Below are 26705 nucleotides of genomic sequence, written 5' to 3'. Positions count from 1 at the left end.
GAGCCAGCACTGTGAATATAGCCAAAACAACAGTCGTATATAAACCGGTTCAGCAAGTGAAAGCCTCTGTCCATATGAAAGAGCAATTCACACTTTTATCTCGACCCCCACAACCATGAATAACTATCCAAAACCCAACCCCCTCCAGCTGAACAGAATTCGGTCTGTGTTTTGGCTCTGAGGAACGGTGTGTTACTGGGCTGAAACATGCTTGCACTCAGAAGTACTCTTTCATAATTATCTCGCAGCCCATATTATTATTTTCACAAGACCATAATGATAATAACAAATCATCAATTAATAATGAATCATTATTTTACGAAAATCATTGTTATTTGCGATCGTGGATGTTTAAGGGGGGCTTTAAGACCAAGCGGAATCCTCTGTTCCCGCCTCACAGCGAGTCCCGCGCGCTCAGTGATGCAAGCTTCACTGTCTGCGGTTTGACTTTACTGAATCAGATTGAGGTGAATACAACTTATTGATCATGAGCCCAGGGCCAGCGCAAGCTCAAATGCCGCTATAGGCAGAGCACGATCGTGCCGCCCCCCTCACATTCACAATTAGGGATCCCTAAGATGCATGTAAACAATTTTTTTTAATCTATGAAATTACACTAAAATAAAAACGTGCAAGCATGTTTTCAGAGTTTTTAATTTTTAATTTTTAATCATTTTTATCAGTTTAAGCTTTGAGAAACTGCGTTCTCCATAGCTCACAGTGACAGGGAGAGTGGGAAGCACTCTCAATGCTACAAAAACATTTGGAAAATTGTTTTCCATCCCTTTTTCACAGATGAATAATAGCGCATCCAGTGGTTTAGATCCAGCAACAGGCGTCTGCCCAAAGCAGTCAGCTCTTCAAACTATTCATGCCCATCAACATCCGCGCATCTCCATGAGTCAGGGCCTTTTCCAGTCCTTAGCAATCCTGAAGGCTATTCTATTCTCCTTTTCTTTGAGAGATGCGATGTCATCTAAAAATCCAAATACGCGCCCAATGTCTCTAAGCAGCGAAAAGCGCTCTTCACTCTAAAAAATGATTCCGCCTTTTAGTTTTTTCAATGTAATTTTGTAAGTTGATACAACTTGTAGTTTCTGAAATTGTTAATTCAACTTAACATGTTAAGTTTTAACTGTCTCAACTAGTCTGTAAGTTGACTTAACCAGAGTATGTGTCGCCTCAACTTAAAAACATATGCTGAACCATTAAGTTATAAGTTCTCATTATTTATCGCGAGATCACGTGAAGCGCGAAACAGGTCTTGTTCATCGCCAATGCGTGCTGGAGAGTTTATCGGCAGATTGATTTAATTCTTCCATCATCATCAAATCTGGTAAGTAAATATTCGTTCATTTTTGTGTAATGACTTGTAAAATGACATATATTAAGTAGTCATCCATGAATTGTTTACATTATCAACGTTTCTTGATCACATTGGACCGTTGCTAATCCAGTTTGGCCAGTTATGTAGCCTAGCTTGATAGTCAGCAAACTAAAGCTAAAAATCTATAAAACTAGCCAACTATTACTTCTTTTTTTAAATTTATTTAATGTATGCTACATTATTTCATTAATTTGCCAAAAGGTGGTGGTGGCTAACGTTAGAATAATTTCATATGGAGGATATTTCGATCCTCCCATATTTAAAATATCATTTATTTCAATAGACAAAGTAATTTTGAAATATCTGCACCGAATTCAGTTTTTTTTTTTTTTTGTGAGAGAGAGAGACTGTAATATATGAATGAATTCCAAAATACAGAGCGGGAAATTCGTGGCGTGAAAAAAAAAAGCGCTTTCATGTTCACTCTCGTGTTCAAGTTATTTGCGCCAAAATCAGCGAGTTTAATCACCATACAGGCAAAGCAGCGTCGACGCGTGAGTACGTACGATAACAACGAGCTGACAGATATAATTTAATATAATGTAAAACTGTGTGAGTGGTGCGGCAGGATTATCAGAATCCTCCGGTGTTCGAGTTGTTTTCCATCCCTGATAAATGAAAAGTTGTTGTACAGCTGTCTAGTTTTTCTACCTACATGTCGAAGTCGTTTAAGACTGTGATCACTCAGTTATGTTTAGTTTATTGTGGGAGATTGTAACTATAGCAAATCGATTTTCTCAAAAACTATTGTGAAATGCTGAATATTCAAGCTGTGTCTATACAAATCGCCAAATTATACTGTGCTCTAAAAGCTTGTGACGTTACTCTATTATGAATGCTTCTGAGTGTGTAGCAGAAGAGTAGTCAAGCTTTGGGCTTTACATCATAACTGCATCTTTAATGGACAACTCTGTTGTCACCGTTTAAACTGGCCTGTCAACCATCTTATTACAGTTAACATTATCTAAATTGTAGTTTCTCACCAATTCTCTTGATATGCGTTTATTAAAATGTCTCTGACCCTGAAATAAGGTTATGGTCATATTGTCCACCCCTACTTTTTAGGATGGATAGTAAAGTATAGTACCAAAGACAGTAAAGTTTAGCAAACAGTTAAAGTAACAGTAATACAACATTTTCTCGACTAGCCTATACAATATATTCAAAAATGAATTGCATGCCATTTAGCAACACCAGTTATCCAGCTTTTATTTATAAATTCTAATGTAGATCTAGCTTACTGCAAGTGTCTTAGACAGCCACCAACCTAACACACTGAGTAACTTTAAAAATCGAACATTTTGCACACTCAAATGTAGTTTAGTATGATTGTTTAGAGGAAATAAAACAGCTTTGTGTTACCTTACATTTTGATTTGACAAATACATGTGAATAAATATCAAGAAATTAAGTGAGAAACTATTACTCTTGTCCTTGTGTAATCTGTTTATTAAATGTTGGTTGACTTCATTTTTCTTTTCTTCATAGAATTACTTCAGGCAGTTCTGCAAGCAGTGTGGGGCATTTGCCCTTGACCAATGAAGTGGAGCTGCAAGTTCTGCTGTTTCACGACAACCAATCAACTCATTGTCATAAGGCACTACAAGCTTAAGCACTGCCATCACGCAAGTAACTATCCGCTTCCCTGCATCTATAAAGACTGTGTGTGTTCATTTAGAACTGAGTTTGCTCTAAGAAAACATTTGGCCAGGGACCATAAACAATCTGTCCGGCTCGCTGCTGCAGCCTTTACGTTGAACTGTATATTTTGATTTTATATTATATGGCCAAATACAGAGAAATTCATGTCAAAATTGTGATAGCAGCCTAATAGACCTGCTTCTTTCTGTGTGCCTAAAGGGTTAGTTCATCCAAAAATGAAAATAGCCATAATATGACTTCAGATGTAGAAATTTTGAATGTAGCGAATACATTACTGCTTCCACTTATGTAGGCTTAACCGGTTTATGCTTGTTACCACTTCTACTAAGTACAAATTATTTATGTACTACTTTATTAACACTGTATGGTGCCTTTTCTCCAAATTACTTCTTTGCAGGTCTTAAAGGTTCCACTCCAACTTCAGAATGCTTCTCCGAGTGATCATCTCTGAACGGGACATTCAAAAAATTACACTTGACACTGTCCCTGACACAGTCCATGGTCTCAAAGAGGTGCTGAGAAGCAAACTGCAGCTAAGAGACAGTTTTGATCTTCAGTATGAGGATAATGATTTTCACGATTTTTGCAACCTTACTTCTGTAACTGATCTGCCCAAGGACAAAGCGACGCTGAAAATCCTGTTCAGTCCCTCTGATACATTTTCAGACTCAAGTTTGGATACTCCAGTATTGCCTGTATCACATTCTCCATCAACATCGACCCAAGTCAGCAGCTGTGTCTCAGAGATAAAACAGAGTCGTTCACATCCATGGCCTGCTGTCTTTACTATCCCCACCTTCTCATATGATGTTGAGCTGAGACTAAAGCATGGTAATGAGGCTTACAGTACAGATGGAACTCTTCTGACAATGTCTCGAGACATGCAGACAGAAATACTGGATAAACTTGCTGAAGCAGTGTTTGCTTACAAAGCTTACCCAGACAAAGAGGAAATCAAAAGTGTGGCTATTGCACTTGTTGAAAAACACCCTTGTCTGAAAGAAAGGGGATCTGCAGCTGGGTTTTATGGTTGGAAATTAAGTTTGACATGGAAGATGGGAAATTACAGGTCAAAGCTAAGAGATGCAGGTTGTAAAGAACTCAAAGTGAATTCTGCAAAGAGAGGCCTAGCAGGACTCCAAGGACAGCGAAACAAAGTGAAGAAGCCAAAAAGGTCTGAGACAAACTTTCTCCCAGATCACCCTTCAGGAAAAGACCAGAAAACACTGGAACACGAAAAGGAACTGATGTGCCAGGAGATGAAAAAGAAGAGTCCAGACACGAGTTTTGTGAATGCAGCCATGAGCAGCACATATTCTCTCCGGAGACAGGAGATAGTTGAAAATGAGCCTCCAGTATCTGAAATGAAAAAGAGGTGGCCGGCTATTTTTTGTGAAAGACAGGTAAAGTCCCACGCTGCTGAAAATGGTGTTTAGATGAATATGTAGATACTTTTTTTGCAGTGTTGTTTAACATGTTGCTGTTATGTTTGTGTCATTTAATGTTATTACTTTGGATCAGTGCAGAATTCAACAGGCTAATGTCGCTGGACTTGAGCAAGTCTTTTTATGAGGGTCTTGGCCGGCATCTACCAAAACTGCTGTGCCTGTACCGTTCAAAGCGCTGTGCTGAGATTGCAGAAATGAAGACCATAATGGACAGCCTAGATAAAAATGTAAGTACATATATTTCTACTGTACTTTTTTCATAAACATTATGAGCATTTCCTTTATTGCAATTTCTCTTGTCCTGCATAGCTTTTACTATGTACTATTAGTGCTGCAAAATATTGAAGAAAAAGGTGATATGTCATTTGTTAATGCAGAAGTATTTAAAATCAATTAAAATGACTTCTTCTTGACCTTCTAGTCAATTTTATCCCTTAAAATAGTTTTATCTTTGATAATCAAAATGACATATTTAAAAGTTTTTTTCCCCCGGTGAAATCAATTTCTTCAGGCCTTAAAATATTTTAGCTTGATTGTAACTTTTTATACCCTTGCTTCATTTAGTGTACAGATCTATGAATATGCAAAATGCCTCCATTTATTCACAGTGTATAGTATTTGACCTAATTATCTCAGTTTAAAGGGTTAGTTCATCCAAAAATGTAAATTCTGTCATTAATTACTCACCCTCATGTCGTTCCAAACCCCAAGACCTTCATTCTTCTTCGGAACACAAATTAAGATGTTTGTGATGAAATCCATGACCATTTCTGACCCTGCATAGACAGCAATGTAATTACCACGTTCAAGGCTCAGAAAGGTAGTAAGGGCATCTATAAAATAGTCTGTGTGGCATCAGTGGTTCAACCTAAGCTTAATGAAACTACGAGAATACTTTTTGTGTGCAAATAAAACAAAATGACATTTTGACGTAGGACCCAGATGTTTACAAGCAGATGAATGCACACGCATGCGTCGTGGCACTCGTGACCACACGTCAAGGACTGGCATGGAAGATCAAAAATTGTTGAATAAAGTGTTTTTTTTTTTTTTTTTGCATAAAAAGTGTTCTTGTAGCTTCAAAGCATTATGCTTGAACCACTAGTGTCACATGGACTAATTTAACAATGTCCTTTCTACCTTTCTGGGCCTTGAACATAGTAGTTCTCTTGCTGTCTATGCAGGGTCAGAAAGTTATTGGATTTCAACAAAAATATCTTAATTTGTGTTCCGAAGATGAAAGAAAAAAACTAAAGTAAAAAGTGAAACCGGCTTCAATGCAACAGTAAATAAACTTCTAATAACAGTATCAGTAAACACTTTTTTTTTTTTCTTTGGGGGAAGGCATCAAATCAATGAAAGAGGGTTGCAGTACTGCAGGGGCTGCCATGGTTCATGCCTGAGAATCCATCACAATTCATAAAGATCTGTGAGGTATGTGGAAAGTAAGGAGGCAGTTGAGTAGTTGAAGTTAATGTATTATTTCTAACTATGTGGATGGAGTATGTATAAGATTAAATATAGCAGAGGCTAGGGTATAGGGCAATGTAATATCAGCAATAGCACTCTTCAGACTGTAATTGTTTCCCTTGGGGACATCTTAAAAATGAATTTGCATGGACATGGATGCAAATACCCTTGTATTTGGATGATGATTTATTCACAGTGAAGGAGCAAGTTCTGGAAAAAAAAAACAATAAAAAAAAAAAAAAAAAGCCCTTGTTGAAATGTTGAAATTTCCTTACATCCCCATGAAAAACAATTACTATTGAGATATTCTCAAAGTGATTTATATGGGTATTCGAGCACCACTTGTCATGAAAGACATGTTGGTAGCACTTTACAATAATACTCATGTTGTGTTTAAGTCTTTGAGCTTCAGTGTTGTATGTGTGAAAGCACATTTTGAAGTTTGTCATTTAATACAGCACACAGATTCCGAAGAAGTTATGATCCGGGGCATGACTCTTGGAATCATCGCAGTGGTGGAAGATGTGACAGACCCCATTCCATGCAACTCTAATGATGTGGCCCTTGTAATCGAGGAAGCAGTTGTTCTGCGAGGACTTGGTGACATACCAAATGCGTATGTAAACATGATGGGATTGCTTTATGCTCTCAACATAAATTACCCAAAAAACCTCAGATACACTTTTGAGGTGATTCAGAGGCTGCTGATGAACATTGGAGTTGATACCTGCAGTGCAAGAGTGCACTCTCTTAAAAATACATTGTTGAATTAAAGATGTTGTTGAGGTAAGGTGTTGTGTATTTCTACCAAAGGCCTGTGTTTGTTGTGTATTTTAGTGTTTGTTTGTTTTTTCAAGTTTTTTACAAGTTCTCTGCATCAATGGCCTGACATCCATTTTCAACAAGATTTCATGTGTTTTAAAAGATATTTCACAGTTAAAGGGGTATTATTAATGTGAAAAATCTTAGTGTTAGTTTACCCAAAATGAAAATTCTTTTGTTAGATACTCAACCTCAACTAAATGACAACCTCAACAACTCCAAACCTAAAAGACCTTTGTTTGTCTTTGAAACAAAAATGAAGATATTTTTAATGAAATCTGTGAGCTTTCTGTCCCTCCTTTGACAGCCTAGGGAACTAGCACTTTCAAGGTCCAGAAAGGAAGTAAAAAGACATTCTTAAAAGTAATCAAAGTGACTTCAGTGGTTTATATATTTGTTTAAATGCATGATTACAGTGTCTGCTTTCACATCCACACAAGAAGCATTTGCTGACATGCTCTTGTAAACATGCGATGGAGAAAACTATTTAATAAATAAAATGGTATGAAACCCTTGCAATGATTAAAAAAAACTGAGGTTAAACCACTGAAATCACTTGGATTACTTTAAAGATGAATTTTCTGGACCTTGAAAGTGCTAGTTGTGTAGGCTGTCAAAGGAGGGACAGAAAGCTCACAGATTTTATTAAAAATATCTTCATTTGTCTTCCAACAAAGGCAAGTCTTAACAGGTATTGGATGGCATGAGGGTGAGCAATTAACAATGGTATTAACATTTTTATGTGAACTGACACTTTTTTTTTTTTTTTACATAAATACACTTTCCATGCATTTCTTTTTTAAATGTTCACCTTTTAGCTTTATGAAATTGTAATATCATTGTACAACCCGAATTCCGGAAAAGTTGGGACGTTTTTTAAATTTTAATAAAATGAAAACTAAAAGACTTTCAAATCACATGAGCCAATATTTTATTCACAATAGAACATAGATAACATAGCAAATGTTTAAACTGAGAAAGTTTACAATTTTATGCACAAAATGAGCTCATTTCAATTTTGATTTCTGCTACAGGTCTCAAAATAGTTGGGACGGGGCATGTTTACCATGGTGTAGCATCTCCTTTTCTTTTCAAAACAGTTTGAAGACGTCTGGGCATTGAGGCTATGAGTTGCTGGAGTTTTGCTGTTGGAATTTGGTCCCATTCTTGCCTTATATAGATTTCCAGCTGCTGAAGAGTTTGTGGTCGTCTTTGACGTATTTTTCGTTTAATGATGCGCCAAATGTTCTCTATAGGTGAAAGATCTGGACTGCAGGCAAGCCAGGTTAGCACCCGGACTCTTCTACGACGAAGCCATTCTGTTGTTATAGCTGCAGTATGTGGTTTTGCATTGTCCTGCTGAAATAAACAAGGCCTTCCCTGAAATAGACGTTGTTTGGAGGGAAGCATATGTTGCTCTAAATCCTTTATATACCTTTCAGCATTCACAGAGCCTTCCAAAACATGCAAGCTGCCCATACCGTATGCACTTATGCACCCCCATACCATCAGAGATGCTGGCTTTTGAACTGAACGCTGATAACATGCTGGAAGGTCTCCCTCCTCTTTAGCCCGGAGGACACGGCGTCCGTGATTTCCAACAAGAATGTCAAATTTGGACTCGTCTGACCATAAAACACTACTCCACTTTAAAATAGTGAATTTTAAATGAGCCTTGGCCCACAGGACACGACGGCGCTTCTGGACCATGTTCACATATGGCTTCCTTTTTGCATGATAGAGCTTTAGTTGGCATCTGCTGATGGCACGGCGGATTGTGTTTACCGACAGTGGTTTCTGAAAGTATTCCTGGGCCCATTTAGTAATGTCATTGACACAATCATGCCGATGAGTGATGCAGTGTCGTCTGAGAGCACGAAGACCACGGGCATCCAATAAAGGTCTCCGGCCTTGTCCCTTACGCACAGAGATTTCTCCAGTTTCTCTGAATCTTTTGATGATGTTATGCACTGTAGATGATGAGATTTGCAAAGCCTTTGCAATTTGACGTTGAGGAACATTGTTTTTAAAGTTTTCCACAATTTTTTTACGCAGTCTTTCACAGATTGGAGAGCCTCTGCCCATCTTTACTTCTGAGAGACTCTGCTTCTCTAAGACAAAGCTTTTATAGCTAATCATGTTACAGACCTGATATCAATTAACTTAATTAATCACTAGATGTTCTCCCAGCTGAATCTTTTCAAAACTGCTTGCTTTTTTAGCCATTTGTTGCCCCCGTGCCAACTTTTTTGAGACCTGTAGCAGGCATTAAATTTTAAATGAGCTAATTAAGTGGATAAAAGTGTAAAATTTCTCAGTTTAAACATTTGCTACGTTATCTATGTTCTATTGTGAATAAAATATTGGCTCATGTGATTTGAAATTCCTTTAGTTTTCATTTTATTAAAATTTAAAAAACGTCCCAACTTTTCCGGAATTCGGGGTGTAATTGACCGATTAATTATTGTTTTTATTTTTAAATGAAATGTTTTTCTGTAATTATTTCTGTAATTTGTATATTCTATATAGTTTTTAGTTTGCATTTACAAATATTCCGAATTGTTTTGCATGTCTACTAAGAGAAATTTTAGCTATTAGCTGTATTTTACAGTTAAAAAGTTGTAACAAAGAAAAAATTCATGGTAATCCTTTGAATATGTTAAATGAGTTTGCCCTTAACATATATTGATTTGTAAGGGACAATAAAATCGTTTGTATGGAAAAATCTGTTATTTATTTGGTTGAATGTGCTATTGCAAGTTGAGAAAATATGCCAAATTGAGTTCAATGAACAAGTTTTAGTACAGATAACTTGAAAATGTAAGTTGTCATATTTCAACTAAACTTTACAAGTCCAGGTTACTTGAAATAAGTTGTTGGGTCAACTATTTTAACTATGTCAACTAAACTTTTAAGTTGAAAATACTCAGTATATTAAGTAAATAAAACTTAACTGAGTCAAAGCAAAAAGATAACTAAAAAATTTAAGTTGAGTGAACACATTTTTTTTACAGTGTTCCACGGAGGCGATTACTCATGACCAGATAAATTTATTCGGTTTCACATTTTTGAATATACATTAAAGTATTTTGCATACATATAGACCTACTTATAGGGCGCTGCTGTGCGGGAATTTTTATTCGAAATGTAAAGTTTTTTTTATTTATTTATAGCTTTTATTTTATTTATACCTATGTGAAACAAACAAATAAATTAATAACTCTCTCTCTCTCTCTCTCTCTTTCTCTCTCTCTCTTTCTCTCGCCTTCTCTCTCTCCGCCCTAGGCGGCTGCATAGTTCGCCTACAGGCACGCGCCTGCCCTGCATGAGCCCAACATTTAGCAAGGCAGGAAAATTATAACGGAAGGAAGACGTGTATCATTGAGCTAATGCTGTTAAACAGAGAGAGAGAGAGAGAGAAACTAGGGCTATTATTAAACTTGGAGCTCATTATATTGAAGTAGCCTACAAATCCAGAACACTAGAAACATTATGCATTTTATGAATAATGAAATGTTATGAAAATTATGCATTTTATTTATTCACACTGTATGGTTGAAATAATATTTTAGTTCACAACTTTAAGTTCCGTTGTTTAAAAAAATGCTTTATTGGCTAATGTTTCATAAACCTTCGGTTGCTCTAAAATGCCATTGTTAATTTCTAAAATGTTATGCCATTATTAATTTCACAGTATTTTTACCACCTAAATGACTAATCTTTAAAGTCACAATTCTATAATGGTCAAAATTACTCAGGCCAATGGTATTTTTTAATGACATTATTTTATTATTATTATTATTATTATTTGAATAATTGTAGCTTACATAAATAGGTAAAGCAAAACAAATATTCGGATTGTCCCTTATTTTTTCCCTTGTTTTCCTAAAGAATAAACACGTATTTTTTACAAGAACAAACATGATAACATCTTATTAATTAATAAAAAATAATTTAAGCAATTAAAACTTTTTTTTAAACTTGAATTTAAATACTATTAAACTAACTTTAAATTCTCAAGGAGTTTATAAGTAAAAAAAAGTTCTAAATGAACTTGTGTTAACAATATAATTAGAACTAACAATATAATTCGATTTTTTAAAATGAACAATTCCTGTATAAAATGGGACAGCAACCTTTATATCAGTGGTTCTCAACCTTTTTTCCAGCGGGATGGTCTAAGTGCAAATCTACGCATATAATTTAAATATTACGTCAGCAATAGGCCTACAAGCCAACCTGATTTATAATATTATAGCCTAACTATTATGATATATAATCTATCACATTCATTGAAATAAACAATTCTACTCCCCATAAATAAAACACCTGATGCTGTCGGGACCAATTTTGTGAGATTCAGCTTGAAAGCAATAACACAAAGAAGTTGCGATTGTAACGCCTGTGTTATACATTTTCGCATGAGCAATCCGGATGCAGACACGGCCAGCGCGGACGCAGACTTCTTCAATTTATACTTCTGAATGCGCAGGCTGATGGTCCGCTCTGTATTTGCCCATAATTATTGCACATCTGACTGTCTTTATATTCTTTTACTGACGGATTGCACAGGTTCGAGTAGCAATGAGCTTCTTCACTCTGCCTGCACATGTGCAATTTTGCTTTTGAAGCCTACTGACCACGCGCACCTGTCCGCGCGGTCGTCTGCTCAGAGCCTCAGCACACACTCTCCAACGACGATAAAGATTGTTACATATGATGTTTCCATTTATCTGAACTTCTTCAAGTGAGTTGCGGGCAAAAAAAAAAAAAAAAAAAATCCAGCACTTCTCCTTCAATACTGATACTGCGACTATTCACAGTTTGGAGGCTACATGTTCATTCGCTGATATTTTTTGAATTTCTTTTTTTTCCTCCCTTAAAAAACAAATGTGTCCATTCTGATGCGCAATTTTACCTTAAAGGCAATTTACCTAATGGCTGTTGATGACTATTTGAATTGAATTCTGCCAAAGTGCGCGCTTGTATGTGTTCGTTAAATGCTTATGCCAGTGCTCATGTCTGAAAATAATATATGAAGAAAAAAAATCACATAAAAACATTAGGATATAGCTTATATTTCATTGGTAGCATAATTTTTTTTAATTGATGTAAATAATAACATTTTAGAAAATTATATAAAAAAAAAAAAAATTATTTAGCATGTGGTTCGGGCCTCATTTGAATTCGTCACGGGCTACGGGTAGAGAACCACTGCTTTATATCAAACATTTTTAAATCGTCCACAGCTGAGTTTTGCGGGAGGCTGATCTGCGCCAGATCGCGTGAAGTGAATGTTATGAACAAAGTCATTTTCAGATGCAATGAAAAAAAAAAAACATGGATAACCTAGATTACTCCCAGGCTCTGTTCTGAAGTAAAATAATTATAATTACTGTTAACCAAGAGTAGCTAACACATTTTTAACACATTTTAACGGATTAATCGCCTATTTTCATTTGCTGAATGTTTTCTTTATTTTTTATTTTTTAAACACGCTAAAAATTAAATAAAGTTTGTCAGAGGAAAAAAATATATGAGTCTGTAGCCTATAGGTTTCATTTTAACGGATCAATCACCTATTTTCGTTTGCTACATGTTTTTTTTTAAACACGCTAAAAAATAAATCAGAATTTGTGAAAGGAAAAAAATAGGCTATAAGAAAATATTTTACAACAAATCCTTTAAATGTAACAAGTTTATCAGAACAAAACAATAATTAAAATATATAATTTTAATGGATAAATATAATTGCAGTATATAATAATATAGGCTTAGTAATAAAACAAAAAAAAAACAAAATAATAATAATTTAAAGCTAAGCATAAGGTAAGGTTTGGCTTTCTCAATCGGGAGAAATCAAACGTTTCCATATTTGTTATGTTGCCCAATTGAAGCTTAACTATTATTCATGAGGTAAATAGGCTGTGTGCGTTTCAGTATCGAGCAAAAAAAAAAAAATCATAATTAACACTGTCAAAGTGCTCACGCTGAATGTCTGGTGAACAACTGCTGTTTCCAGTGAATATGTGCGCGAGGCACCAGCACGATCAAACAGCTGAAACAAATAATACTTAATTTTTGGTCACACATAAGGCATAATTCAAAAATGCTGGTAGTTTGAAAAATCAAGAATAATAACAGAGTTAATACTAATTATTGCTAAATGCTGGACCGTTCCCATTTCGCTCTGCATATGGAACCTGAAGATTTTTTTAAACCAAGAATATATATATATATATATATATATATATATATGCCTTGTATTTATTTACTGTTTAATAAAATAGCATGCAAATGATCCTTTGTGTTAAGGTCTTCTTTTAATTTTTGTTTAGTAGACTGTAGCCTAAGACTATCCTACATTTTAAAAATTAACAAATTGTAAAAAAATTGTTTTTTTTTTTTAAATGTTACAATGTTATATCATAATGTTATTGTTGTTTTACTTTCTTCTTTTATCTCATTTTACAGTTACATTCATTTCGCAATCCGTCCCTTTGCGCCACCTGGCGGTAGTTTCGCGAATGTACACGCGGTACACGCAGCGGTAAGCCCCAGATAGGATGGCCACCTACGGTAGTTTTATTGGATCTTAGGGCTGCGTTTGACACAATTGACCACAACATTCTTTTGCATAGACTTGAAAACTTTGTTGGCATTAATGGAAGTGCATTAGCATGGTTTAAATCGTACTTATATGACCGCCATCAGTTCGTAGCAGTGAATGAAGATGTATCATATCGATCACAAGTGCAGTATGGAGTACCTCAAGGCTCAGTACTAGGGCCGCTACTCTTCACGCTTCATATGTTACCCTTGGGAGATATCATCAGGAAACATGGTGTTAGCTTTCACTGTTATGCTGATGATACTCAGCTCTATATTTCTTCGCAGCCCGGTGAAACACACCAATTTGAAAAACTAATGGAATGCATAGTCGATATAAAAAACTGGATGACGAGTAATTTCTTACTGCTAAATTCTGAAAAAACAGAGGTGTTAATTATAGGACCTAAAAACTCTGCTTGTAATAACCTGGAACACTGTCTAAGACTTGATGGTTGCTCTGTCAATTCTTCGTCATCAGTTAGGAACCTAGGTGTGCTATTTGCTCGCAATCTTTCCTTAGAAAGCCACGTTTCTAGCATTTGTAAAACTGCATTTTTCCATCTCAAAAATATATCTAAATTACGGCCTATGCTCTCAATGTCAAATGCAGAAATGTTAATCCATGCATTTATGACCTCAAGGTTAGATTATTGTAATGCTTTACTGGGTGGTTGTTCTGCACACTTAGTAAACAAACTACAGCTAGTCCAAAATGCAGCGGCTAGAGTTCTTACTAGAACCAGGAAGTATGACCATATTAGCCCGGTCCTGTCAACACTGCACTGGCTCCCTATCAAGCATCGCATGGATTTTAAAATATTGCTTATTACTTATAAAGCCCTGAATGGTTTAGCACCTCAGTATTTGAATGAGCTCCTTTTACATTATAATCCTCTACGTCCGCTACGTTCTCAAAACTCAGGCAATTTGATAATACCTAGAATATCAAAATCAACTGCGGGTGGCAGATCCTTTTCCTATTTGGCGCCTAAACTCTGGAATAACCTTCCTAACATTGTTCGGGAGGCATACACACTCTTGCAGTTTAAATCTAGATTAAAGACCCATCTCTTTAACCTGGCTTACACATAACATACTAATATGCTTTTAAAATCCAAATCCGTTAAAGGATTTTTAGGCTGCATTAATTAGGAAAACCGGAACCGGGAACACTTCCCATAACACCCTATGTACTTGCTACATCATTAGAAGAATGGCATCTACGCTAATATTTGTCTGTTTCTCTCTTATTCCGAGGTCACCGTGGCCACCAGATCCAGTCTGTGTCCAGATCAGAGGGTCACTGCAGTCACCCGGATCCAGTACGTATCCAGACCAGATGGTGGATCAGCACCTAGAAAGGACCTCTACATCCCTGAAAGACAGTGGAGACCAGGACAACTAGAGCCCCAGATACAGATCCCCTGTAAAGACCTTGTCTCAGAGGAGCACCAGGACAAGACCACAGGAAACAGATGATTCTTCTGCACAATCTGACTTTGCTGCAGCCTGGAATTGAACTACTGGTTTCGTCTGGTCAGAGGAGAACTGGCCCCCCAACTGAGCCTGGTTTCTCCCAAGGTTTTTTTCTCCATTCTCTCACCGATGGAGTTTCGGTTCCTTGCTGCTGTCACATCTGGCTTGCTTAGTTGGGGTCAATTCATCTACAGCGATATCGTTGACTTGATTGCAAATAAATGCACAGACACTATTTAACTGAACAGAGATGACATCACTGAATTCAAGTGATGCCTTTAACTAACATTTTTCATTATTGACACACTGTTTTCCTAATGAATGTTGTTCAGTTGCTTTGACGCAATGTATTTTGTTTAAAGCGCTATATAAATAAAGGTGACTTGACTTGATTGTCTTAAATGTTTCTTAATTTTATACTTTTATCAAAAACATAATAAATAGCTTGCATTATTGAATTAATGGCTTGATCTGTCTTTCCAACTCCACAACTAATATTTCAATACGCTATATAAACTTTCATGATAAACTCCAATAAGTCTAGGGTTGGTAAGACATTAAAAAGTTGTGCCGCTTAATATTTTTGAGGAAACTATGATGAATTTTATTTCAGGAATCTCTGATGAATAGACATTTCTGTAACACTTTACTTTAAGCCTTTATGTATAATGCATTATAAAGGTATTGATAATCAGTGTTGGGGAAATTTACTTCTAAAAGTAATGCATTACAATATCACGTTATTCCCTAAAAAGTAACTGTTACTTTGTTACATTTTTATGGAAAGTAATACATGACATTCTTTTTGCATTACTCAACATGGAAACAAGAAAGGTCTGAATCAATAAATAGAAAACTAAGTAACTTGCATTACTTATGAAGTAGCTTGTTATAAATAGGGCTGTCACGATGACAAATTTCGCTGGACCATAAATTGTCCAAGAAATTATCGCGATAAACAATAATATTGTCGTTCTAAGACCAGTTTAGACTAATATATAATGATAATGGCATAATAACGCAGGTACACTTTTTCAAAGATCAATAAACTTTTATTTTATTTTATGGAAGATTCAGAGCAAGAAATAACAACATGTTGACTTTGTGTGGCTTAAAATTAATTCATTTTGTATGTTATATTATGTGTATATGCCAGTTAGGGATGCTCATACTAACTGTTTAACCGTTAACCCAAAGTAAACATTTTGACCGATGAAGGGGCCGTTCACATATCACATCTTTTTTTTGTGCTCAAGTTCGTTATTTTAAATGCAGTATGTGCGCTCAAAATGAAAGCGATGCGCTCGCAGCGCGCTCGTTTTTTCCAGGCCTGTGCACACCACATCTAATTAAAACATTTTCAGAATGACGCAAGCGCACCAGGTCATGTGAAAAGAACCAACTCAATCAGCTTCGGAAATAAATCTTGTAGCAGAGTTACAGCAACGGTTTTTCGGTGGTGGAAATCCATTACTGAAATTTCCTTGTTGTAACGGAGATCGCAGCTGATGGATGCTTAGCAACGACAGACGCCTCAGGAGCGCAACTGCCCGAGTGCTTTGGAAAGAAGGAGAAAATGACGCGCGCGCGTATCAATCAGCGTGTGTGTGAGTGAACTCTACTACAGACATATTTGGCTGAGCAAGCCAAGTGAAGCGAGCGAAAAGTAGTCCCATTTCAAGAGAAAGTGCAACAAAGTTACTTGCAAAATATGCTATGCGGTATTAAAATAAAGCAGTAGTGCAAGTACGATGCTGTATCACTTGAGACGCAAACACCCACAAGCAAATGAAAGGCGCTTCCCAAAGCTGGTCACTCTAGCGAGACGTTATCTCTTTATTCCCGGGACATCTGTGTCATCGGAGAGGGTGTTTTCTGCCGCGGGCTGTCCACAGGCTGCCCACATCATGACATGTTAAATTTTTTAAATAAAAAGTGAAAAAAGAAATTATCGCGGCCAAAAAAATTATCGACCTCATTTTTTTTTATTGTGCAATTAATTGATTTATCGACTATCGCGACAGGCCTAGTTATGAATGCATTAGTTTACTAGTTACTTGAAATAGGTAATTTGATTACACAATCCATGGGTTACTTACAAGTTACTCATAATGCGTTACCCCCAACACTGTTGATTGTGTACATTGTAATGTATTATATCTTTTCATAAATATTTGTAACTAAAGTTAAAATGCATTATAATGTGTTTTAATGCATTACTTTCTAAAGGTGTAACAATGAATAGATAAGCACTATAATGTATTATAACTGTAATTTCTTTTATTCATTAGATCATACAATGAATTATAAGGTGCTTTAAAGGACATAATTAATGCATTATTACTTCAAAAATTACTTCAATAAAGCATTACATACAAAGGCTTTAAGTATTACCGAAAGATCACTAGAACATTATTTATATTAAATGTAACTTTTATAACATTATAAATGTATTGACTGTAATTTTTTCATGACATTTTTACTGTCATGTGCCTTTCCTCAATAAAAGTATGTAACAAACAAACCAACCATTTTTTTTTTAAATGGTAGTGTACATAGAATTTGTGATCCACAATAACTGGCCATAATTAAAGTTGGAGATCATTTCTCTAAAATCAGACATACAGGCATTCATCTTAAGGAAATTACCATCTGTGCCTTCATTCTGTAAAAAAGTCACTGACGCCATATGAATCTGAAAAACAGAGTAAACTAATAAGAACTACCCGCAATGCATTTTTGTGGCTATGGATTTGGTGAATGCTCTGTCCTCGGCATTCAAACATACTCTATCTTTCTTCAAGACATAAACGTTTTTCCAATAGATTTGTCACTGCTAAGCTACTGTATATCTACATTTGGGGTTAATAAATAGTGAATAACGAAACATCATAAAACATTTCCGTGTTATATTTTCCTAGTCCAAATCCATTAAAACTATGTTGGCGTAGTAGAAAATATTTAGAGAATATTTAGTTGAGGAATTTAGGGATCCATCCACACCAGTGACTCTAATAACCATAATATGGCAAATATGCAAGAAAAACCACCAAAACACAAACACTGGACTTCAGAAACAGCAAGAGTGGAGCTAAAGCGGTTATCGTAAATAGGTACTAGAGGACCACTGGTATGGACCTAGAGAGAGAGAAGGGCTGACATTCCAGACATGGCCTTATTAAGAAAGCCACAGTGTCGCTAACTCTTTCTCTCTCTCACTCTCTCTCTTGCTCTCTCTCTGGAGATCTGTTGTGTCACCTCCCGTCCTCTTCTCTCCTTCCCTTTCGCTTACGAGCACCCCAGTCCAAAAAAGGCCTGAAGAACAGGGAAATCATAGGGGGTGGGAGTGTGGGTTGCCTGACCAATTTAGGCATCCACTAAGGCTCAGGAAACACAGAGCTCTCCCCAAGGACAATACTGCTGTTTTATGTGTGCTGGGTTCACCCAAAGTAATGCTATCTGGAAATAAACATCAGGACTTGGATAACATACTAGTTTCGAGGGTCAGAAAAACACATATATAAATGAATACACCAGCGAACAGCTTTATTAAATATTAGCTTTCAAGACCTGAAACTTTCACATAGCCAACTGAACCTGGGATCACACAGATGATTAAACCTAAATATAATTAATTCTGTCATTAGACTTTCTCTTCAGGCATGTGAATTGTTGCGCATGTTCTCGCTTATGTTTGGGTATTTGTGTGTAGTACGGATGAGTAAATATTGACCTTGGTTTCAAGCATGTTGCCTTATCTGTGAGCAGACATCATGAAAAGGTCTCCTGCCGACACCAGCAGTGGTTGGCCTCTGAAGAGACATCAGGTTACAGAATCAAGTGACAAACCAAAAGCATCCAACACTCTTGATGGATAACCATGGTTCACTAAAGAAGCATATTGTCTAAACCTTTAACCCCACATTGTGCTATTATCAACATTTTGATGAAAATTTATTTGATCAAATTTGAAGAGACTTTTTGTTTTTGCTGAAAGAATCTCATGAAACCTGAAATGTATGAAAATTCACACTGTCACACTGAATAATGTGTCACACTGAGTCACACTGAAGGCATTTGAGCAAGAAGAAGAGTGATGGGGTGCTGCGCCAGATGACCTGGCCTCCACAGTCACCGGACCTGAACCCAATCGAGATGGTTTAGGGGTGAGCTGGACCGCAGACAGAAGGCAAAAGGACCAACAAGTGCTAAGCATCTCTCGGGGAACTCCTTCAAGATTGTTGGAAGACCATTTCAGGTGACTACCTCTTGAAGCTCATCAAGAGAAAGCCAAGAGTGTGCAAAGCAGTAATCAAAGCAAAAGGTGGCTACTTTCAAGAACCTAGAATATGACATATTTTCAGTTGTTTCACACTTTTTTGTTATGTATATAATTCCATATATAATTCCACATGTGTTAATTCATAGTTTTGATGCCTTCAGTGTGAATCAACAATCTTCATAATCATGAAAATAAAAAAAAAACTCTTTGAATGAGAAGGTGTGTCCAAACTTTTGGTCTGTACTGTATATATATATATATATATATATATATATATATATATTTTTTTTTTTTTTATTTTTTTTTTTATTTTTTTTGTAGATACGCACTACTGTTCAAAACTTTGGAGTCAGTAACATTTTTTGATGATCAAAAAGTGACAGTAAAGACTTTAATAATGTTACAAAAGATTTATTTCATATAAATGTTTTTCTTTTGAACCATCAAAGAATCTTGAAGTAAATGTATCCCAGTTTCCTCAAAAATATCCAGCAGAGCAACTGTTTTCATAATCGATAATGATAATAAATGTTTCCTGAGAATCAAATCAGCATATTAGAGTGATTTCTGAAGGATCATGTGACACTGAAGACTGGAGTAATGATGCTAAAAATTCAGCATTACCATCACAGAAAAAAAAAAATTATATATACAGTTTTTAAATACATTTAAAAAGCTTACTGAGCCTAAACATTTAAACAATACTGTATATTGTAAAATATTTCTAAAATATTTATCATAGTAATGATTTTTGACTCTACGTTTAATATATTTGTTACTATTTAATTATTTAAATAAATATAATACATTTTCTAAAGAATTAACAGAGTGATGTGAATTTATTTACTTATATTTTCAGCTGAGTAGATCCAGAAATATTTTTATGAGAGAAATGAAAGCACCACTTGACAAAGCCAAGACTTTCTCGTACATTCGGAGCTAGTCTTGTGCTGCTAGGTGGATAAATAACCATTAATTTATAGTGATTCACAAATTGAGTCTCAGTTATCTGGCAGGGGCTAAGCAGCACAGATGAGAGGCAGTTCTTTTCAGAGACTTTCAGAAACAGCTGCAATGCTTGTCAACAGGGAAAAGGCCTCATCAACAACCCTCCACACCAACACACACATACACCGTCAGCCTTTCACAATGAACAACAGGGCAACAAGTAGACGAGCAGCTGCTGCCTTAGATCGGATTACAGATAAGGACGGCATTTTAAGGCATAGGCAAGTTACGCTCAACTCACTGACGCTTTAATGGGTCATTAAGAGAATATATTCATCTAAATGCTTTTGTGACATCAGTTTAAAAGTGCTTTATTTCACCGGGCAACTTGACAACATCCTGCTAAAACTGCCCTATATAGAGAAGTGCTTTGCCTGTTTTAGAGTATGATTTTCAAAAAAATGTCTAAACCAAAACATTGAGGCTTTGAAGAAATGCCTTAAAAAAACATCTCCTAAAATGTTCCAGGAACACATTTGTGTCTAATCTGCACAGAATACATATATATTTATGAAATCTTCCAGGATAACAGAGTAAGCAGGATGGCTGGCAGCCACGCAAAAAGCACAATCTCTACTGACTAAAGACTCTACATTAGAAACACAAAAGAGACAAAGACATGTTAAAAAGAGGCAAGAAGCATCTCTCTTCCTTCCATGGAACCAACCCAAGTCAAACCTGTACAACCTGCTACTGCAGTTTAAGAGAATTCACCCCCACCTCACTTCAAGGAGCATCATTTAAATTGACTGCATTTCTTCTCTTACTTACGAGTATCATTTTCTTTCTTTCGTTCTGTGTTTTTTTTTTTTTTTTTGCTTTCTTGTGATCCTGACATAAACCCAAATGGTTATTTAACAGCAGCACTAATTAAAGTGTACCTTAGCCTATTGGGAGTGCCATACTTTTGCTGTAGATTGATGATATCAAAAGTAAAATACACAAATAATGATGATGCTACTAGGTTCAGAATAAATAATGCAGTAATTTACGTCATCGAATGACATTAGCCCATATGTAAAAGTCAGCAGCTATGGCGGGTAAAAATCATAAACATGACACGTAAAAACATCAAAAAGTTGTATATATAAACGTATGTCTAATTTTATTTCAAACAGATGAGGAAAAAAATGTGGGTTGAATCCAAGAAGCTAAAAGAATTTAAGAATTGTTGTCTGAGATATCCGTCAACTGAAGGTATTCAGTTCTGTATTGACAACTCTGTTGCTAGGCAGACATAAATAAAACAACATCTGTCTGTGATTGATATGATTTTATTGTTGCTTTTGTCACAATGAACACCCATTAGAAACATCCTATTATTTTTCACAGGTAGCCTTTTGGAAAGGAAACCTCGGAACTCAGAAATAGGAATGAAAATATACAGCTTTTGCTCATAACAAACTGAAATGAAAAACAATTAATTATTATTATTATTGTTGTAAGTTATGTTAGTACTGTATTTGTTTTCAGGTAAAAATAAAAAAAAGGGGTCATATGATGTTGATAAAAATAACATTATTTTTGGATATTTGGTGTAATGAAATGTGTTTAATTGGCTTAAGGTTAAAAAAACACATTATTTTCCACATACTGTACATCATTGTTTCTCCTCTATGCCCCGCCTTCTGAAACACGTAGATTTTTACAAAGCTCATCATTCTGAAAAGCGAGGTGTGCTCTGATTGGCCGAATCCCTCAAGCATGTGACGGAAATGTTACTCCCCTTAACAAATTCCATGCTGTTTCCCGGTCAGAACACCAGTGCGACAAGACAAAAACAATAAAACCCATTATAAACGAGGCATTTGTTGCATCTAGTGGGGACATAATTACTGAGTATAATGACTTATACTGTCTTTTTATGTGTTGTATCATGCCACGTAAACATAAAACCATGTCTGCATTTGTGATCAGAGAAATGACAAACAAGCGCTACTCTACACTGCTCAAAAATCATGTTTGAATCATCAGTGGCAAATCCTTTAAAGGGTTAGTTCACCCAAAAATGAAAATTAGGCTTGAAAATGTACTCACCCCCGAGGCATCATAGGTGTATGTGACGTTCTTTTTTCAGACAAAACAAGTCAGAGTTAATTGTAATAATCAAAAATGTAATAATCACTTTAATCCAGCTTGCGCTCACTGTTCCGGGGGAATTTCATATGAGGTCAGCTTTGAGCATGCGCCGCTCAGAAGTGACACACGTGGAAACGCAGCAGAGTGATCAAAACAAAACAACTGTCACTACCTAGAAGTACAAAATGAAGATTTGTAAAGAAGAATGTTGGAGGATTTCGATATAAGCCAAGATGAGACTGATTTTCCATTTCTAAAGTAAGGAAACTTTGCTTCCTTTAGTCCTGTAAACAAATGTTGGTTTTCACGAGACTTAACGGCGCATGCGCAACGCTGACCTCATACAGTACGTCATGCTCCCGGAACTGCTTAGTTTACGACAGTGAGCGCAAGCTAGATTAAAGTGATTATTACGTTTTAAATTGGATATTTATCGCTACAGGAGGCCTTTGTTCACCCCTGGAGCCGTGTGAGACACTTATTTATTTTATTTTTTTATATATATATTTTATATATATATATATATATATATATATATATATATATATATATATAAATCATTATTATTATATTTTTTTTGCCACTTTGTGTATTTATACAAAATTGCATCCTCGTAAAGTAGTTGTCTAATCAGATTGTGTTGAATTAGTTTTTTCTTTGTCAAGCAAAGGAAATTGTCTAAACTGAAAGAAATGTAGGTCTTTATTTTTTGTTTTTTGGTAAATTGGAATGTTGCAAGCTGGATTTGAACTTTCATTCCCCACATGCTCAATACTGTATGTCATGGAAATTACTACCAGGTATCTCTTTAAAGAAGAATAGTGCTAAAACACTAGAGAAAGCGTTGACAGGATCCATTTGGAATAGTGTGTAAAGAGCAAAGACACTACAATGAATTTAATTTCTAAAATCACAACTGAACCTTTCTCTCACCAATAATCATCAGCCAATGGATGCCTAAAGTATGGAACAAAGTGTTAAAATTTACTCAACTTTCGCATGTACTACAGAGCGTCACTTTCACAAATTCTTGCTTTTAATGTAATCTCTAGTGTGTAGCCCCAAAACCACCGACAGGCTTAGTCTTACAGTGCATGTTTACATTTGATTCATCATGATCTCAGATGGGGCTTTTTCTCACAGTCCCAGATCCCTACTCTCTATCACTCAATTTCCTCTCCAGACATGCATACTCCCTAGATCCTGACCAACATGTTTGTAGTTGCTAACATGTGGCCCACGTAACATATGGAGCCATTCCACAGCATATCAGTTCACCTGGCAACAGTCACTGAAAGCCAATGAAAACAGTGAAATCACCACTCACAGATCTCATAAATCACTGATTTGGAACGTTTTACATAAACACAAACTCCAAAAACCGCAAGAACAGTGGGAAACTTGACTCATCTGAATTCAACAGCATTTTTTGCTAGTATCGCTAAGCTAACATGGGATACTTTAGTATGGATAACAATATGTAGAACAAATAAATAATACAGTCAATGCTGAATTGCACTTAATAATTTATATTAATAATTTTCACTACTGAATGAATTCTACATATACATGTACAGTATTTGTAATCAACATTTATCAGAAATTGGATGTCCGCCATATTGATTTTTTTTGTCAGAATGCTTTCTGAGATTGCTGTGATTCTGTGAAGAACATGTGATGCTGAATTTGATTTGGCTGAATCAAACTGTCTTAAAAGGTAGCATAATTAATTTTCATACTTTAAGGACCAGGCCTATAGTGACCTATAGGTCTGCAGTTCATAAAAAAAAATCTCATGTTGTTCCAAACCTTTAAGGTCCTGCTTCATTGTGGGAACACAAATAACAATAATTTGAATATTTTAAATGCACATAAATAGAGTTTATCAAATGTGGTAAACAGACCAGTCAAACTTTTTTAACATGCAATAACCAATGAAGGGTCAAGCTGAGCATCCGAGTTTACCATATTTGATAAGCTCCATGTATGTGCATGGAACAATTGTTGAGTAAATGCCCAAATTAAATTTCTTCATTATATAAAGTAATTGTGTCTCTTCAGAACACTTGGATTCACCTGCTTAATTTATATGGATTACTTTCTAGATGTCTTTATGAACTTTTTGAAGCATGCAAATTTTGGTTTTGTGAAATTTCAATGGATGGACAAAAATGTTAAAAGAATATAATAATAATATATGAATAATTAATTTGTGTGTGAAGATGAATGAAAGTATTGTGGGTTTGGAATGTCACGGCGGCAAGTAAATGATGACAGACTTTTCATTTTCGGGTAAGCTTTTAAAATTTACCCTTTACCCTTTAAAATGCTGTATAGATTTTAGAACAAAGCATCAGTCTCCATATCTCCCTGTGGGCACCTCCAAAAATGCCCTCCGAATAGACCTTTAGCCAGAAAACTGAACTTGAATTCTTCCATATGTCTAAGAAAACAATGCAGTTGTATGCCACATATGGAAAGAATTCATCACACATATCTAAGTCCAAACTAAAATGTCTAAACACCAGATGATCAACAGGAAATTTATACAAGGAGTGACAATTTTGAAGTCTGGATTTACAGACGCAATGCACCTGACCTCCACGCCCCAGGAGCTGAGACACACAAAAATGGGTCAACCCTAAAATCTAGCCCTAAGGATGACAGAAGTACTGGTGTAGATCAGTAAGTCATCGTTCCTCACACAGTGTACCGGTCTAAAGCACAAAGAACACACTGCAGTGCTATTTAAAGCAATGAGCTCACTTGTCATGTTTTGCAGGCCCTCTTGAAGCTTCACAACCAGTGTCAAGAAAATTCCCACTCTTATATTCACAGAAGAATAAAAATTCATTCATAAAATTCATAAACATTCTATATTGAAAACAATATCACTTGAATGAATGAATATATAAATAAATATACAGAAAAAATCAAGCAATAATGGAAGATTAAAAATAATAATTATAATAATAATGACAGGCAATGATGAAGAGATGGCATTCTTGTAATAATAATGATGAACTTAATTGGATGCACTTAATTGAAAGCATGTTAAAAAAAAATTAGTGGCCAATCACTGAATATTCTTTTGGGATAAAGTCTATTTGCGAGCATTTATAGAAGAGTTCATACTTCGACAAGTATTCTGAAGGAAATGTCTAGAGTGTTTTTTTTTTCTTGGCACCACTGTTACGATCTGGCACATTTGTTGCATGAAATTCTCCTCTTGTTTTCTCACCGTAACATTACACATCCTGAAAAACCTGTTCAACGCGTTTATCTGACATGGGTGACGATGGAACCAAGATGCACAAGATCTTAAATTAATTAAAAGACTATTTCTGATGAATGGGAATATTACACTCCCTTTGACAGCCGAAACTGAATCATACTGATAACTTTACGCACAATGCTGTCCATTATAATTCAAGACAGAGAAATAAACACTAAGCAGTCTAATTTTGTCATGAATAGGCTGGGTTTTATGAGTAATTTTTACAGGCTTCAAGCTAATTAACCTACATAAAACAAAGATGCTGCCAATATTAAACTAATTCTTTACAACCTTTTTTTTCTTGACATTTATACACTGTCAACTTTTCAGAGCATGATTTAAATTTCTTGAAGTTTATTCTAGAATTATAAACATCGGGTTTAAACATCAGTTAATGGATTGCACATCATACAGTTATCCTGTTTTTAATAACTAAATGAAACACAATTTAAGACAAAATGGTTTTGCACAGCTTAGATCAAGTAGTGTAGAATTGAATGATTTTCATTTATTTATAAAGATCTAGGTAATTTTTTTTACTTTTGATAATTATATATATATATATATATATATATATATATATATATATATATATATAACAAAACTTTAAATGTATTAAATTCATGTATTGACACATACTTGTCAGTTTAGTTAAAACATGTAAATCAAATCTTATTTGTTCTTCATTTAAAAAAAAATGTGGAGATGATCAATGAAACGATAAATAAATGTGATTAAAATGATTTGCTCCACTAAATTAGAAGTACACATTTTCTCACACTCATTCTCATACTCAGTATCCATATTCCATTGATACAAGTTTGTATTGAAATATCAGCAAAAAGTTTACATCTGTAAAGACAGGTGTGTGGGCGTGCGATGCAGAATCCGTGAAGCAGCTCCGAAAAAATTCCAAAAATGAGAATCATGTAAAAACTGCAGCGCGGGCGCAATGACCGCAAGAAACAAAGGCGCGCAATAAAAGTTTTGCACTTACCTTAAACGCAAACTTCTGCTCTACTGAGGGCAAAACGGGAATTCGGGCTTTATCTCATGAGCAAATTTACAAATGCAAACCACGCTGATGTTTTTGTAGAAATATTTCTCCTGATTTGACAGTAAACCTGGAATGTCAAGTATGACTTCGGTATGAAATCACAGCGAACCCGAGCGGAGTGTTGG

The 26705-nt window shown here is 35.5% G+C and overlaps 1 protein-coding gene across 4 annotated transcripts in view; it reads right to left on the bottom strand.

Annotated features, from left to right (window-relative positions):
• Window positions 1-26705, bottom strand: part of LOC132129362 (transcriptional enhancer factor TEF-5-like) — a 61955-nt gene extending 35250 nt beyond the window's left edge. For all 4 annotated transcript variants that reach the window (XM_059540922.1, XM_059540926.1, XM_059540923.1 and 1 more), the window contains exon 1: window positions 26521-26705. The gene's annotated coding sequence lies outside the window, so the exon portion shown is untranslated. The remainder of the gene's footprint in view (window positions 1-26520) is intronic.

Source organism: Carassius carassius, chromosome 46 (genome assembly GCF_963082965.1).
Source record: "Carassius carassius chromosome 46, fCarCar2.1, whole genome shotgun sequence".
NCBI classification, from domain to species: Eukaryota; Metazoa; Chordata; class Actinopteri; order Cypriniformes; family Cyprinidae; genus Carassius; species Carassius carassius.
The sequence above is the reverse complement of the archived record's forward strand: the minus strand, read 5'-3'. Positions and strand labels throughout refer to the sequence as shown.